This window comes from Schistocerca cancellata, chromosome 9 (genome assembly GCF_023864275.1).
Source record: "Schistocerca cancellata isolate TAMUIC-IGC-003103 chromosome 9, iqSchCanc2.1, whole genome shotgun sequence".
Classification (NCBI taxonomy): domain Eukaryota; kingdom Metazoa; phylum Arthropoda; class Insecta; order Orthoptera; family Acrididae; genus Schistocerca; species Schistocerca cancellata.
Genome location: NC_064634.1, coordinates 109,722,902 through 109,737,908, shown reverse-complemented (window position 1 = coordinate 109,737,908; position 15,007 = coordinate 109,722,902). Strand labels below are relative to the sequence as shown.

At 40.5% G+C, this 15,007-nt stretch overlaps 1 non-coding gene across 1 annotated transcript; it reads left to right on the top strand.

Moving 5' to 3' along the window:
• Positions 1 to 5,974: 5,974 nt before the first annotated feature.
• Trnas-cga (transfer RNA serine (anticodon CGA)) lies at positions 5,975 to 6,049 on the top strand. The gene has a single exon. It is a non-coding gene; the product is annotated as a tRNA-Ser (tRNA).
• The last annotated feature ends 8,958 nt before the right edge of the window (positions 6,050 to 15,007 follow it).

Genomic DNA, 15,007 nt, shown 5'->3' with positions numbered 1-15,007 from the left:
TGGCGCGCCTTCTTCTCAACACGGTCACCAGGCCAAACGGGCTCTTGATGTGCGCCAGCTAATGCTTTCCGTCCGCAACCCCGTGTCAGAAACTATCATATCAAGTCGAGCGCAATTACACGCTGCCGAACCCCGAAAGCGCGGGAGCGTCACACAGCACACCTGCTCCACCGCCCTACTCCAGCCAGACTAACTCTGCCCGCGCTCCATGCGGCAGAGTTAACACTAGCAAAGATCCTAAACACTTTGGTTCTCCACACGACCTATCAATGTAATCGTTCGATAGCATAATTTTCCCTAGGCCAGACTCAGCGTAAAAATACAAATAATATTTACAAAACAAACCAATTATTCATCGACATAAATGCATATATATATATATATATATATATATATATATATATATATATATATATATACAAATAGTAGAACAATTACAATATACAAATACACAGAAATGTCATATCTTCAGGTAACAAAATAAGGAAAAAATGTATAGTACAATAGATGGAAATAGGAGGATATGCATTTCCGGCGTTACAACCCGATACAATTTTTGAACAAGTGCAGTCATTCCAATGTTACCAACCTGTTCGTATCTAAGCCTACCTTTATTCTAAACATCCCCAATTGAGGCCTAAATTACGAAGAGATAAAAAGTCCTCATTTGATTTTATTATTATTTCAGACACGTAAATGCTGTGTAAGAATGCCCTACTCATACTAAACCTTCAGCAACGCCTCAGTTTAGCCGGTGAGTCCATAGATGTTGGTATAAGGGCTGTACAGTACTACTGACCAAGCTTCCCACTCGACTTTTGCGATAATTAAGCCAGTCCGTCGTTGAAGTGACTTAGTGAGCCGCCACGTAGGAATTCTTCCTACCTGCTAACTAGAGATGCTCTCGTAGTTTTACGTCCCCTTCCAGAGTTGTAGCAGCGCCGTCGGGTTCTGAAAGTGCAGTACTACTGTCTATGTTTTCTGTAATGAAGCAGGAAAAGTTTTTTCGTGCAAATAATTGTTACGCAGCCTGCCATAATGGTATGTTTATTTAAGAAACACCGTAAAATGAACTTACTCACACTGATTATAAGCTGTTAACGGTACGAGAGCACAGTCTACGGCACGACTAGATCGAAAGCCATCCTATCGACTACTGCCAACTATGGTGTCTATGGAATATCGCCTCAGTTGTGCGACTGGATTCTTGATTTCCTGTCAGGCAGGTCGCAGTGTATAGTAATAGATGAAAAATCATGGAGTGAAACAAAAGTAATATCCGGCTTTCCCCAAGGAAGTGATATAGGCCCTCTATTGTTCCTGATCTATATTAACGATATAGGAAACAATCTGAGTAACCCTCTTAGACTGTTTGCAGATGATGCTGTTATTTACCGCCTTTTAAAATCATCAGCCCCCCCAAGAACCACGGATCCTGCCGTTGGTGGGGAAGCTTGCGTGCCTCAGCGATACAGATAGCCGTACCGTAGGTGCAACCACAATGGAGGAGTATCTGTTGAGAGGCCAGACAAACGTGTGGTTCCTGAAGAGGGGCAGCAGCCTTTTCAGTAGTTGGAGGGGCAACAGTCTGGATGATTGACTGATCTGGCCTTGTAACACTAACCAAAACGGCCTTGCCGTGCTGGTACTGCGAACGGCTGAATGCAAGGGGAAACTACGGCCGAAATTTTTCCCAAGGGCATGCTGCTTTACTGTATGATTAATTGATGATGGCGTCTTCGCGGAAAAAATATTCCAGAGGTAAAACAGTCCCCTATTCGGATCTCAGGGTGGGGACTACTCAAGAGGACTTATCAGGAAAAAGAAAACTGGCGTCCTACGGATAGGAGCGTGGAATGTCAGATTCCTTAATCGGGCAGGTAGGTTAGAAAATTTAAAAAGGGAAATGGATAGGTTAAAGTTAGATATAGTGGGAATTAGTGAAGTTCGGTGGCACCAGGAACAAGACTTCTGGTCAGGTGAATACAGGGTTATAAATACAAAATCAAATATGGGTAATGCAGGAGTCGGTTTAATAATGAAAAAAAAAATAGGAGTACGGGTAAGCTACTACAAACAGTGAACGCATTATTGTGGCCAAGATAGACAGGAAGCCCACGCCTATTACAGTAGTACAAGTTTATATGCCAACTAGCTCTGCAGATGACGGAGAAATTGAAGAAATGTATGATGAAATGAAAGAAATTATTCAGATAGTGAAGGGAGACGAAAATCTAATAGTCATGGGTGACTGGAATTCGGTAGTAGGAAAAGGGAGAGAAGGAAACGTAGTAGGTGAATATGGATTGGGGCTAAGAAATGAAAGAGGAAGCCGCCTGATAGAATTTTGCACAGAGCACAACTTAATCATAGCTAACACTTGGTTCAAGAATCATAAAAGAAGGTTGTATACATGGAAGAAGCCTGGAGATACTGACAGATTTCAGATAGTTTACATAATGGTACGACAGAGATTTAGGAACCAGGTTTTAAATTTTAAGACATTTCCAGGGGCAGATGTGGACTCTGATCATAATCTATTGGTTATGAACTGTAGATTAAAACTAGAGATGAAGAAGCTTGCACAGGATAGAGTAGCATGGAGAGCTGCATCAGACCAGTCTCAGGACTGAAGACCACAACAACAACAACAAAATCATCAGATGACCAAAAAGAATTGTAGATACTTCTCGATCGAGAAACGCGGATTCTCAGTCCCCTAAATGCGCAAATTTTGCTTATAGACGAACCCATCCAAATAAAACTGGGTTTCGTCACCAAACCAAACGAAACCTTACACCGCATAGTAATTCCCATCGTGCCCCGCAGCCAACCGCACAGCATGCACGTCCTAACGCAAACAGTTCGGAAGTGATGACGATTTTGTATCATATATAGTTCAATAATTGTCACCCTGTATGTGTTCTGTTTCATTTATAGGTATGGACGTTGTTTTGAATTTCCTTTATCCTGTGTTCCTCACGGAAGGCATATGACTTTTGGAGTCAGTGTATATTGACGGCAAACGTTATTTTCTGCGCATCGGAATGCTCATTCCACAAACATTCCTCCTCTAAGGTTGAGAACAGCGAACTCAGTACCAAACTTGAGAGAGACTACTCCACGAATCTGAGTCGTGAGGCATGACGTCACGCCGCCATTATGGCCGTCAGGTTGTTCTGCCAGACAGGAGAAACGCAATTACTGTACGCCGAAACTATGCGGCGCTGTCTGGGTGTAATTTGCAATTCACTGTTGGTATTGCTTCGTATCTGCTAGGACTACTCCTTCCCCGCGAGATGAATTCTGCAGCCGTGCTACTCTGTTTACACGCGTAATTCTCGTATTGTTAATAATGATGTTAACTAATAATAATTCTCAAGCACCTTACTTAGTGCAGCAGAGGATTTGATTTCACTTCCGCACTCTTAATTTCTTGAACTACACTCCGACACAGAATTATCAAACAGTCGGCGTAGAAACTTTTTGGTCCTCCGTAGAAATTATACAATGAATTTTAGTTCTTATTTTCGTAACTAAGCGAAGACTGGAGAATGGACAAATAGGCTATCAAACTGACCAGCGTGATGTCTTATTTTTCAAAACTGGGCTCATTTGCTTGAAATTAATCGAGGTATTTAAGAAAATTAATTAACAATTTGAGAGAAAATTGAAATATTCCACGGAAAGCTTCTGTTAGATACACAAAGAAGTGTCAAAAATATCAAATCACAGCATAGATTGAAACTTCTTCACCTTGTCTTGATCTATATACTCTTAAAAACAATGCAGTACCAATAGATATTTAAACACTATATTTCATGCTTTCTCAAAAAAAATAAAAAATAACGTTGAAAAAAGACCGATCAACTGTTTTCCGAAATGATTTGTGTAGAAGTAAGAAATTAAATAGATTATAGAAACTTTTGACGTGCTGCTCGGAACAACGCACAGAAATATCAAATTTCGAGTACACGTGATGTATCGCAGCTTACTCTAAATGTAGAGAAATGAAGTTAACGCGGATGAGAGAAAAAACCGTCCTGCGACTATCGAGTACAGCATTAGTAGCGTGAAGCTTAGCATAGTCACTTCGATTAAATATAAAGGGGTACTACGCAAAGCCATATGAAGTGGAATCAGCATGTCAGGTTGGTAGTAGGGAAGCTAAACGCTCGACTTAGTTTTATTGGGAGAATTTTGGGCAAGTGTACCTCATCTATGAAGGAGATGGGGGTATACAACGTTAGTGCGACGCATTCTTGAGTACTGTTGCAAATTTTTGGGATCCCCATCATGTTCGATTATAGAAAGGCTGAAGCAATTCAGAGGAGGGCTGCTACATTTATTACCAGTAGGTTTGGTTAGCACCCAACTGTTACAGAGATTTTTTATCAACTGAAATGGGAATTCCTGGAGGGAAGAGCACGCTCTTTTTGCAAGGCCCTACTGCAGAAATTTAAGAGACTCGTCAACTGAGGCCGAGTGCGGAACGACTCCACATGCACATAAAGGCCCGTTTCACACTGGGACTCTGGTGACGGTCGCCAGTGACGGTCATCGACAGACATACATTCGTTTGAACTGGAGCATTCACACCGGGACACTACACCGCCTCACCGAGCCACTGAGACCCAGCAGTGACTCACCCTCGCCACATGGGACGGACACGGTCGCTGTGTTCACAGAAGTCACCGCCGAACGTACATTACGAGTAGTTTGAATTGGAGTGATCGCACTGGGACACAGATCACAGACATAGCGCTGCAGATTTGCCAACAGACAGGCAGTCATTTCTGAGACACTGTCGCGAAACATTCATTGTACATTATACTGTACACATTGTAGCCATGAGTTTAGATTTGATTAACACGGAAGATTTTATAAGTGAAGCAGGAAGTCGTCCTGCTATTTGGTATGTCAAAAGCGATGACTACAGCAACTAAGTGGCGAAAGCGAATGCGTGGCAAGAAGTTACAACCAAGTTTGCGCCTGATTTCAATGAGAAGATCATGGATGGAAAAAAACAAAATTGGTAAGTTGTATGTCCCTTTTTCAAATTTAATACCTTATTTTTCGGACCATAAAAGACTAGCGAAATTTAGTTGCTACTCCTGTATGAGGCTAGAAGGATAGTAACTTTCAAGCACATTTGCATCCCTCGCCCCTTTTCTTTTGCTTTTACCAGTATCAAGTGTACCGTTATGCAGTCTTAATGCGGTAAATAGGGACAAAATGAGCGTGGAAACCATGGACTCACCGATAGAGGGCGAATGAAGAGAAAATCTAAAACAATACTTAAAAATTTTCATAACAAAATTAAGGGTGCGTCTTATCGTCGTCTTAAGGCGTTAAGCCTTATGGTCCAAAAAATAGAGTTAAAACATTATTCTTAATTACAATTATTTACGCATATGTTGCTACTGCAATAATGAATTTTATTTATTTATTGTAATATTATTGAGATTCAAGTTCCTGACACTCTATAATTTTAATTGTAAGTTCCAATCAGTTCAGGGAATACAATTATGTGACTCCTCTCAGTAAACATAGTAACAATTGCACAATGCACATCACAAATACAATGCCAGATGAGCAATGAGGCATAACCACAATAACGTTCACGTAACATTTCTAGCAATTACATTATTTGCAGCTGCCGAGGCACTTCAACTTCAGGGCTAACGAACTAGTTTGCAATGTCATCTCGGATACTTCCAGAATGAGATTTTCACTCTGCAGCGGAGTGTGCGCTGATATGAAACTTCCTGGAAGATTAAAACTGTGTGCCGGACGGAGACTCGAACTCGGGACCTTTGCCTTCCGCAGGCAAGTGCTCTACCGACTGAGCTACCCAAGAACGAATCACGCCCCGTCCACACAGTTCGCAGGAGAGCTTCTGTAAGGTTTGGAAGGCAGGAGACGAGGTACTGGCGGAATTAAAGCTGTGAGGAGGAATTAAAACTGTGATTTGTGCTTGGGTAGCTCAGTCGGTAGAGCACTTGCCCGCGAAAGGCAAAGGTCCCGAGTTCGAGCCTCGGTCCGGCATACAGTTTTAATCTGCCAGGAAGTTTCATATCTGATACTGTTCGCAATATTTCCTCCACTGGATAAACAAGGTGACATGTCCTGCAATCCCTGAATAGTTAACGTATCCTCAAACGACATAAAGAGTGTAAAACAATCCTTTCTACAGCCAATCATGTAGCAGTGGATGTACGTGTAATAAACGTTTTGTCTTCATTCTCCTCCTCCTCCTCCTGCTTGGAAGTACCAACAAATGTTCCTCCTCGCTCGAGTCCATTTCACTAACTAATCAGTTGGCAATACCTGCGGTGTCGGACAGCGGTGATCGAGGAGTGTTCACCACAATTACCGGTGACCGTCACTTGCGACCGTCACCAGTGTCCCGGTGTGAAACGGCCCTAAGGACCAGTAAGGTAAGATGCGGTAAATTAGGGCCGGTATGGAGGCTTTTAGACGATCGTTTATGCCTCGCGCTATTGTCTGCAAGCCACCGTGGATGTAGAAATGAGGTGCCAAATGAGGACTTGAAATTCATTGTTCAGCTTGGAATCTTAGAATCTTAAAGAGGACTAGAAGATATTTGCTGCTGGGATTTCACTCAGTGGTGTCTTTACGTCACTAACGTATGAGCATCTCAGCTGATGTACATGTTTCAATTATCTTTCAAAGGTGAGTCAAATGTATATCTAATCTACTTGATTCTTCACTTTTAGACAGATTGTTTCACAGAACTTTCCACCCAATTTTGTATTTGTTAAATTGTCTCGCCCAATGGGGAGTGAGCTTTTAAGCAGTGAAAGACTGTTAAAGCAGCCACTTTCGCGTCGTGCCAGTCACCTTCGATGAAGATTTCTCTGTAAATAAGAAGGGTGTAGTTCTGGAGAGATCATTTGACAACAAATCTACTCGCTCTTGCTTCATTCTTCATTTGAGATATTAAACCGCTTCGTGCCATTTATATGAAAACACAACGAATAATGATGCTGGATCAAAACATGAGATGAGAATGATTTTCAAGTCCCGATCACGACCACTATTATGAACTCTGACTGGCCATCGACAATATAGCAGCTCTACCACGATTTTGGTTACAAAGCGACCCCTTTAGTGGTCTCCAGTGTAGTACCGAGTTCACTGGTCGAGGGTAACGTAAACATCACGCAACAGTTGCATCGGCGGCGCAGATTTCCGAGACGAGTGTCTTAAGACTAGGCGACATTGCTCCATTCAAACACAGCTGGAACAACTTCACATCTTTGCATACAGTCACGCCGCGATCACCCTGCATGTGTGTGTGTGTGTGTGTGTGTGTGTGTGTGTGTGTGTTTCTGTGTGTGTCTGTGTTCCAGTGCAGTTCTGAAACGTCTGTGGGAGATTTCAACCGAAGCTCACTCTCATATGGCTCAGTACTAAGAGACAATTTTACGGGGCTAAAACACCTCTAGCATGCCTCTTCGTAGGGTTAGTGTTGCACATGTGGTGACAGGAGTGAGATGACCACATTAGCGCAGGTGGAGGATAAAAAAATCGAAGTGTATGTTTTGAACTCAAGGTTTAAAAGAAGAATTATTCTCTGAAACTCTGGTCAAAGAAAAAATTTCTCTTTCCCATTTCACTTTTTACGAAACTATATCATTTTTAGTGTAATATCTTGGTCAATATCTTCTTGTTGGATGGCACTCAGAATAATAATCATAGTATTGTCCAATTAGGTAAAAGCTACATACATTGATATATTTTATTTTTGTGATAATGTTATCTGCTTTAGCTCTTAATTTCATTATATTAGACTGACCACAAAAAAGGCATCTCTTGGATTCAAAACTTCAGTAACTTCAGGGAAGTGTTTTAATTTTTTAAGTTCTTCTATTCTATTGAATTAATCGAATCACTTTCCCATATCTCTACTAAATATATACAGAATTTCGTAGTTTTGTATTTCTAGTTAATGTTTTTTGATACAAGTCATCCTTTAATTCATAATTAATATTGTTAACCGCTTCAGTTTTAAAAAATTTTTACGACCATGTCAAAAATAACTATGATAATGATAAACAGTACTGGTTTACTATCAAAACCATTTACTTTCTCTTCAGCTATACCTACTACACCACCAGTAAAAACACATTGAACATTATTATTGTTTAAACTATTTAGCTAACCAATAGACTCTTTACTATGATTTCAGTTTTATTCTTTATACAATACAGCAGTTCCTCTTTTGGGCAAATATATGGATCTGGATATGACCATAGGAACACCAGCAATGGTTAAATAATAGAATGAATCTATATTGACTGTTTCTAGGAACTGTTTTCTTAGTGATAAACAATATCTTCTCAATATATCTACAGTAGAAGTACAGTATCTATTAATTTCTTTCCTCATATTGACAACATAACTTTCTTCACCTTTATGACTATGCCACTTGAGAAATATTTCCTTTTGCTTTGGTTTTATGGTTTCAACATAATAATATTTGACATCAGGAATAGGTCCTATATAATTTTCATTTCAATGGGCGTTGAAAAAATGAGGGAAGTAACCTTTCTTCCCTTCTTTCAAATCAAATGTTTTTGGGAAGCTACTAAGTGTTCCTTGTACAAAACTGCAGGTGTCTATAATTTTTAGTTCTAAATGCTTCTTCTTCAATATCATCAGTTTAGTTCCCATGTAGATGGTATCTAGTTTTATTCTATTTTCAACACAATGCTTCAGAATGGCTTGTGAGTCATAACCTACAGCACAATGAGGCATAAATGTATAATTCTGATGTTTATCAGATATCATCCACCTACAAATCTCATAATTTATCTTAAATTTGTAAACAATGTCATCATTAAAATTGTGAACTATTAGTAGATTTAGAATATGTATATCAGGCACAAGGAACTCTCTTTGGTCTTCCCTTTTCACAAAATTTAAACTTTTTGCCTGTATCTATATTTTTTTTTACATTTCCAGCACATGAAAATATAATAGTCTTGGTGTTTTCCAATATTTACAACAATTTTGTCATCCCTTGACTGTAAGTTCTTCAGCAGTCTTTCGTTCACTTACACCACCTTTTTGTTTTTTTTTTTTTTTTGTATTTCATGTAACATTGAAGAGCTTTAATTTCTGCTTGAAACTGACAGTTTCTACATCTTCCAATACCACATTTATGTATTTTAGATCTCAAACAAATGCGCTTACATTCTTCAGTTTATAAATTGTATCATATACTTTTTGGTGATTCTTAAGGATTCTGCAGTGTAACAATACCTATTGCATTTTTCACAATTATCTTATTTTCCTCAGTATTGTATTGTTCTCTTTTGAATAATATACAGACATTTTATTGTAATATTAAAATATTCTCCATGTACTTTAATAACACAATCAGGAAAAGTGATATTGTAATAAGTTCCAATAGCTTTAAATTTTCAGTAACTGCTTCCATTTGCGAGTATAAAAAATTTGTAAAATATTTTTTTATTTATTTATGTCCTGTTGTATGATTCATCAAAACCTTGTTAAATGAATAAAACTAAAGCTGCCTGATTTAATCATTCCCCGTGGATGAGCAGACTGAAAATAATTTAAAACTCCCAAACAAGGAGACAGAAATTAACATAAATTTTGGAGATGGTTGCATTCATCCTAATCGTGGTCAGATGTACACGAACGTCGGTGTTATTGGAGCTGATGGTGCAGACTATCGAACAAATAATGGAAAATCCAGGAAAAAATTAATCGATGATTGTGATTATCATTATAAAGAAAGGAAAGAATATTTTGTCTAGAATGGAACTACTACTACTACTACTACTACTACTACTACTACGTGATCAAGCCCAGTGGACCGCACGCATCTACAAATTTCCTCCTCCACTGTATTCTGTCCATTGCTGCTATCCGCCATCCGTTCACATCTATTGACACTTGGTTTAAATCTTCATGGAGTCCATCCCCCCAACGCTTCTTGGGTCTCCATGGCGGTCTCTTTCCTGTAGGTGTGAAAACCAGCAGCTTCCGAGGCCATCAGTGATCCTCCATCCGGGCCACATGGCCGGCCCACTGCATTCGTTTGGCTTTGACAGTTCCTGCTCTGTTGAGCTGCTGGTATAGTTCCTCAAGCTCTTGGTTGTATCTGATCCTCCATTCCCCTGTATCTGCATCCAGAAACGGACCAAAGATCTTCCGAAGCACTTTTCTCTCAAAAACAAGGAGCTTATGGAAGTCCTGTTTCCAGATACTCCATGTCTCACAACCATATAGAACAACAGGCTAGATCAGGGTTTTGTACAGTCGAATCTTGAACTGTCTGGAGAGATATTTGGACCGAAGCAGTTGTGCTAGACTGTGGTAAGATCGGTTTCCTGCTTGTTTTCTGGCATTGATCTCTGCTTCACATGACGAGTTCTCAGTGAAAAGTGCCCCTAGGTATTTAAATTCTTGCACTCTCTTGTAGGAATAGTCCCCAACCTGCAGTGATTGTAGATGATCAGCAGTCTGACAATGACCACGCGTCGTAACTAGGTACTCTGTCCCCAAATTTGCTGGCAGCCTCCTTTAGTGCTTTGGTTATTTGCTACAACTCCTCTTCCGACCTAGAGAGTAAACAGATGTCGTCTGCATAGGCTAAGTATGCCAGTCACTTTCCTTCGATTTCAATCCCTTCGTTCTCTTGGAAGGTATCGCGTACGATCTTCTCGAGGGCAAAGTTGAACGGGATAGGGGACAACCCATCTCCTTGCTTGAGTCCTGTCACAATTTCAAATTCCTAAGTTACGCGATTTCCCATCTTCACCTTTGCACGTGTTTCGTTCAGACAGATCTTTATCAGATTGATGAGTTTCTCTGCTATGCCAAGCTCCCTTAAACAGTTGAGCAGGCTTTTGCGATGTATGCAATCATAGGCCTTCTTAAACTCAACGAATAAAATATGCAAATCTTTACCATATCCACCCAGTTTCTCAGTGAGCTGCCGGAGATAGAAGAGTGATCTACTGTTGACCGTCCTGGCCGGAAACCTCCCTGGTACTCCCCAATCACCGATTCTGCCACTGGCTGAATTCTATGTGTGAGGCAATTGGACAGGATCTTATAGCAGACTTTAAGCAGGGCGATTTCTCGATAGTTGTCACATTTCAGTTTGTCGCCCTTCTTATGTACTGGAGAAATCAGAGCTGTTTTCCATTTTCCTGGTAGTTCTTCTTTGGCCCATATTTCCTGTATCAGTCAGTGTATTTTTTGTGAAAGTTTCTCTCCTCCTGCCAGGATCATTTCAGCCTGTATTCCATCTTCACCTGGATTCTTATTCTGTTTAAGGTGTCTGATTCTGGTTTTTATCTCATCCAGGGTAGGTGGGGGATAGTCTGCATCGGCTGTAATTGGGTAATGGAAATCAAACTGCAGTTCGGGTTCATCACAATTTAGCAGCTGTCGAAATTACTCTTTCCATCTCTCAGCTACGTTTCTATCGTTCGTCAGGATCTTATAACGGGAATCTTTGACAAATTTCTGCTTGGCCTGGTGACTTTTGCAGAGGTACTTCACCTTCAGAAACATTTCCCTAGTCTTTTGTCCTCTGAAGTCTGTTTCTGCTTCAGTGATAATATTTCTTATGATTTCCTCTTTGCTCTTCTGAGAATTGCTTGTGTAGTCTTTCGGACCTCCTCAAATTGTGATTTGGCCTGTGCCAGATTTGTCCCCTTCAGCCACTTGTTCCTGGTTTCCTTTCTCCTTTCCAGGGCATCTGCACATTCCTTCCCAAACCAGATCTTCTTGCCCACTGGGTTTCCCATGAGTGTTTCCTTTGCTGTATCCCTAACTGAGCTCTGGATGTTTCCCCACATTAGTTCAAGGTCCTGATTCGCGTCCATTTCACTGAGTGCTTCAAAGCGGTTACTAAGTTGCAACTGGTATCCGGTCTTCGTTGCCTCATCTTTCAGTTTCTCCACATGGTACCTTTCCACTCTTTTTAACTTAGGCCCCGTTCTTCCTTTACACTGTATGTTTAAACGGCCTCTGACCAGGAAATGATCACTCCTACCTTCGGCACCTCGCGCTGTCTTAACGTCTAACACCCATCTCTTGGCTCTGAGATCAATGGCAACATGGTCTATTTGATTTACAGTTCTCCCATCTGGTGACACCCAGGTTCCTTTATGTATGTTTTTCCGCTGGAAGTTTGTGCTGGAAATGACAAACCCGAATGATGTAGCGAAGCTGAGGAACCTAACCCCATTCTCATTGCTTAGGTTGTGTAGACTATGGCTTCATGTTGTGTCTTGGAATATTTGTTCTTTACCAACCTTGGCATTCATATCACCAGGGAGGATCCTCAGGTGTCCATTTGGTATAGCGTCCATCACTGCCTCTAGCTGTGCGTAGAACTCATCTTTCACTTCACTTTCGCTCTCCTCCGTGGGAGCATGACAGTTCACAAAAGTCGCCTTAATATGCTTTACGTCTAATTTTAGAACAGATATTCTTGGGTTGACTGAAACGAATTCTGAAACATTAGTGGCCAACGTCCTACTGACGAAGAAACCAGTGCCTAACAGATGACCTCGTTCACAGGCTCCATACAGAATTGTACAGTTTTCAACATCAATGCTCCCAGCATCGTCCCACCGGATTTCTTGCAGTGCAGCTAGGTCTAGTTCATACCTCTGAATTTCCTTGACCACACTGATTGCAGCTCCTGTCTTGTACAGACTCCTTACATTCCACGTTCCAAATCGTATACCGTTTCTTTGCCATTGACGTAGTCTATTTTTGTCAGTAATGTTCCGAGGCTTACTTGTAGTCTTGATAGCATGTTTAATTTTTTACGGAGAGAGGGTGCTGGCCTCCCGTCCAACCTGCGGTGTTACTTTCACAGCTCACAGGACTGCTGGCTTTTCTTAAGGGGGGGCTCCCCTCAGGAGTTGAGTTATAAGTAGGAAAAAGAAAATTGGAAAGACGCCCTCGGGCATCGAAACCTAATACCGTTGGGTCGAAAAAGCAAGAGTTGGCCAAGGGAGGCCGACAGGGAAGGTGGAAGAAGGAGTCTGACACAAGTAAGTGGAAGCAATGTCAGACTCAGCTCGGGTGCCCGCGGTCGCCACCCGCGTACTTCTAGCTGAAGTCCCCTGGGGGACTAGAATGGAACATCGACTAATTTCTTCATTTGTTCTTATGCAATTTATTTCGTCTCTAGTGAATGACTTGACTATGGGAGGTCATATCCTTGATAATGGAAAGATAAAAAGTGAGAAAAATTAAGTACTTTTTCCAGTAAACTTGCCTGGTGGGTTCTTTAGAGATTATAAGGAAGTGATCTGGGAAGGTTATAATACTATAATTTTTGCTTGTAGTTCTAGTGCAAACTATGCCATTCTTCGATGGCCTGACCTTAATGAAGCTGGTACTGGAGACATAACACTTCTTAAGGAAAGCAAAACTGTTGTACAATCGATGGAAATCTGTGTTCCTGTAGTTGGATATGTACCTGAATAGTCACTCGACCTAGAGCAACTGATATAGCAATAAAACCACACATTCCGCTTTACTCCGCCTACTTACCTCCATCTTGCTTGTTCAGTATGTCTTTACCGTTCGCATAACAGTTGGTAACTTCATTCATAGATGGCACTGAGGCAGTCCATTTAAAACAGTACAGGAATATACTTCGTTTTTCATGTAAGATATTCTTTTTTAATCTTTGTTTCAGTGATCACATCTTTACATGATGTTTACAATTAATATTTTCTTAAAAACAGCGCAATAACATGAAAATATAATGTATTCTCGTCCGAAATTAATAGATGAAACTGTCTCAATTTGAATGACGTTTATAACTCAGATACCGACTATATACACGATTTTTAAACGGTTTTTGCTGGCCCATACAGGGAAAGCTGGTGCTTTAGCTCATGATTTGGCAGGCCATTACTAAATCATTTGCCGTCCTGAAGTCTTCGGGATCATTTGGCAGCTCTCATGTGGCAGCTCAACAATCGACAAGCGGAGGAAGACGGGACAGCTGCAGTGTCACAGAAAATAGTGACTATCAGCAGCACCAGAAAAAGAACCAGAGGGTGAAAATAAGAAGCAAGAAAGAAACATCAAGAAAAAAGCCCTCTCTGTTTTTTCCAACGTGGCCTAGAGTTTTGATAAATTTTATTAATAAAAATTTTCTCTATATAAATGGATACTCTACTGAACAAACTCAACAACGCTAATTCCCATTTGTTTAAAGAATTAGTGAACTTCAAATAAGTGTTTTATATAACATTACTGGATGTTAATATTTGCATACTAGACATGATGAAAAAAATTATATGGTGCTTAATAACTATTTTATAATTATTTTGTCAAATAGATTTGATAAATGAACTGCTGGTTGGGATCTTCAGTTTTTTGAAGATAGAAATATTACGCTGGCATACAAGGGATTGAAGAAACTTAATAATAATGATATCGAATTTCAGGATCTGGAATTTCCAATTTAGTATTATGGCTCTTATTATCCGGTGAACCACTGCTGCCTGTTATTTTTCTATAGTATCGCTTTTCTTGAAATTTGAACTACGTCTTCAGCTTTAAATCTTGAGTTCAAAAAAGACTTAGATTGCCCCCTCCTCCCCCCTCAAGTGCCCCACTTACTACTGGTGACATATAAGCATAACTTTGCAGTGCATGGACAAATTTCACTCTATCTTGGTACATATACATTATATGACTAAAGATATCCAGGCAGCTATCAGTGGACACTAATGAGGGGTGTGGGGGCTCTTTGATTTTATGACTGATTGACATTTGCTGGGGACCCTTGCAACGAGGTGTCTGATTGGCTGTGGAGAAATTGCAGCCCATTCTTCTTTGAGCGCCTTAACCAGAGAAGACAGTGATCTTGAATGCTGGGGTCTGGACCAAAGTCGACTTTCTAACTCATCCCAAAATTGTCCCATTGGGTTCAGATCAGGTCTCTAGGTAGGCTAGTCCAGTT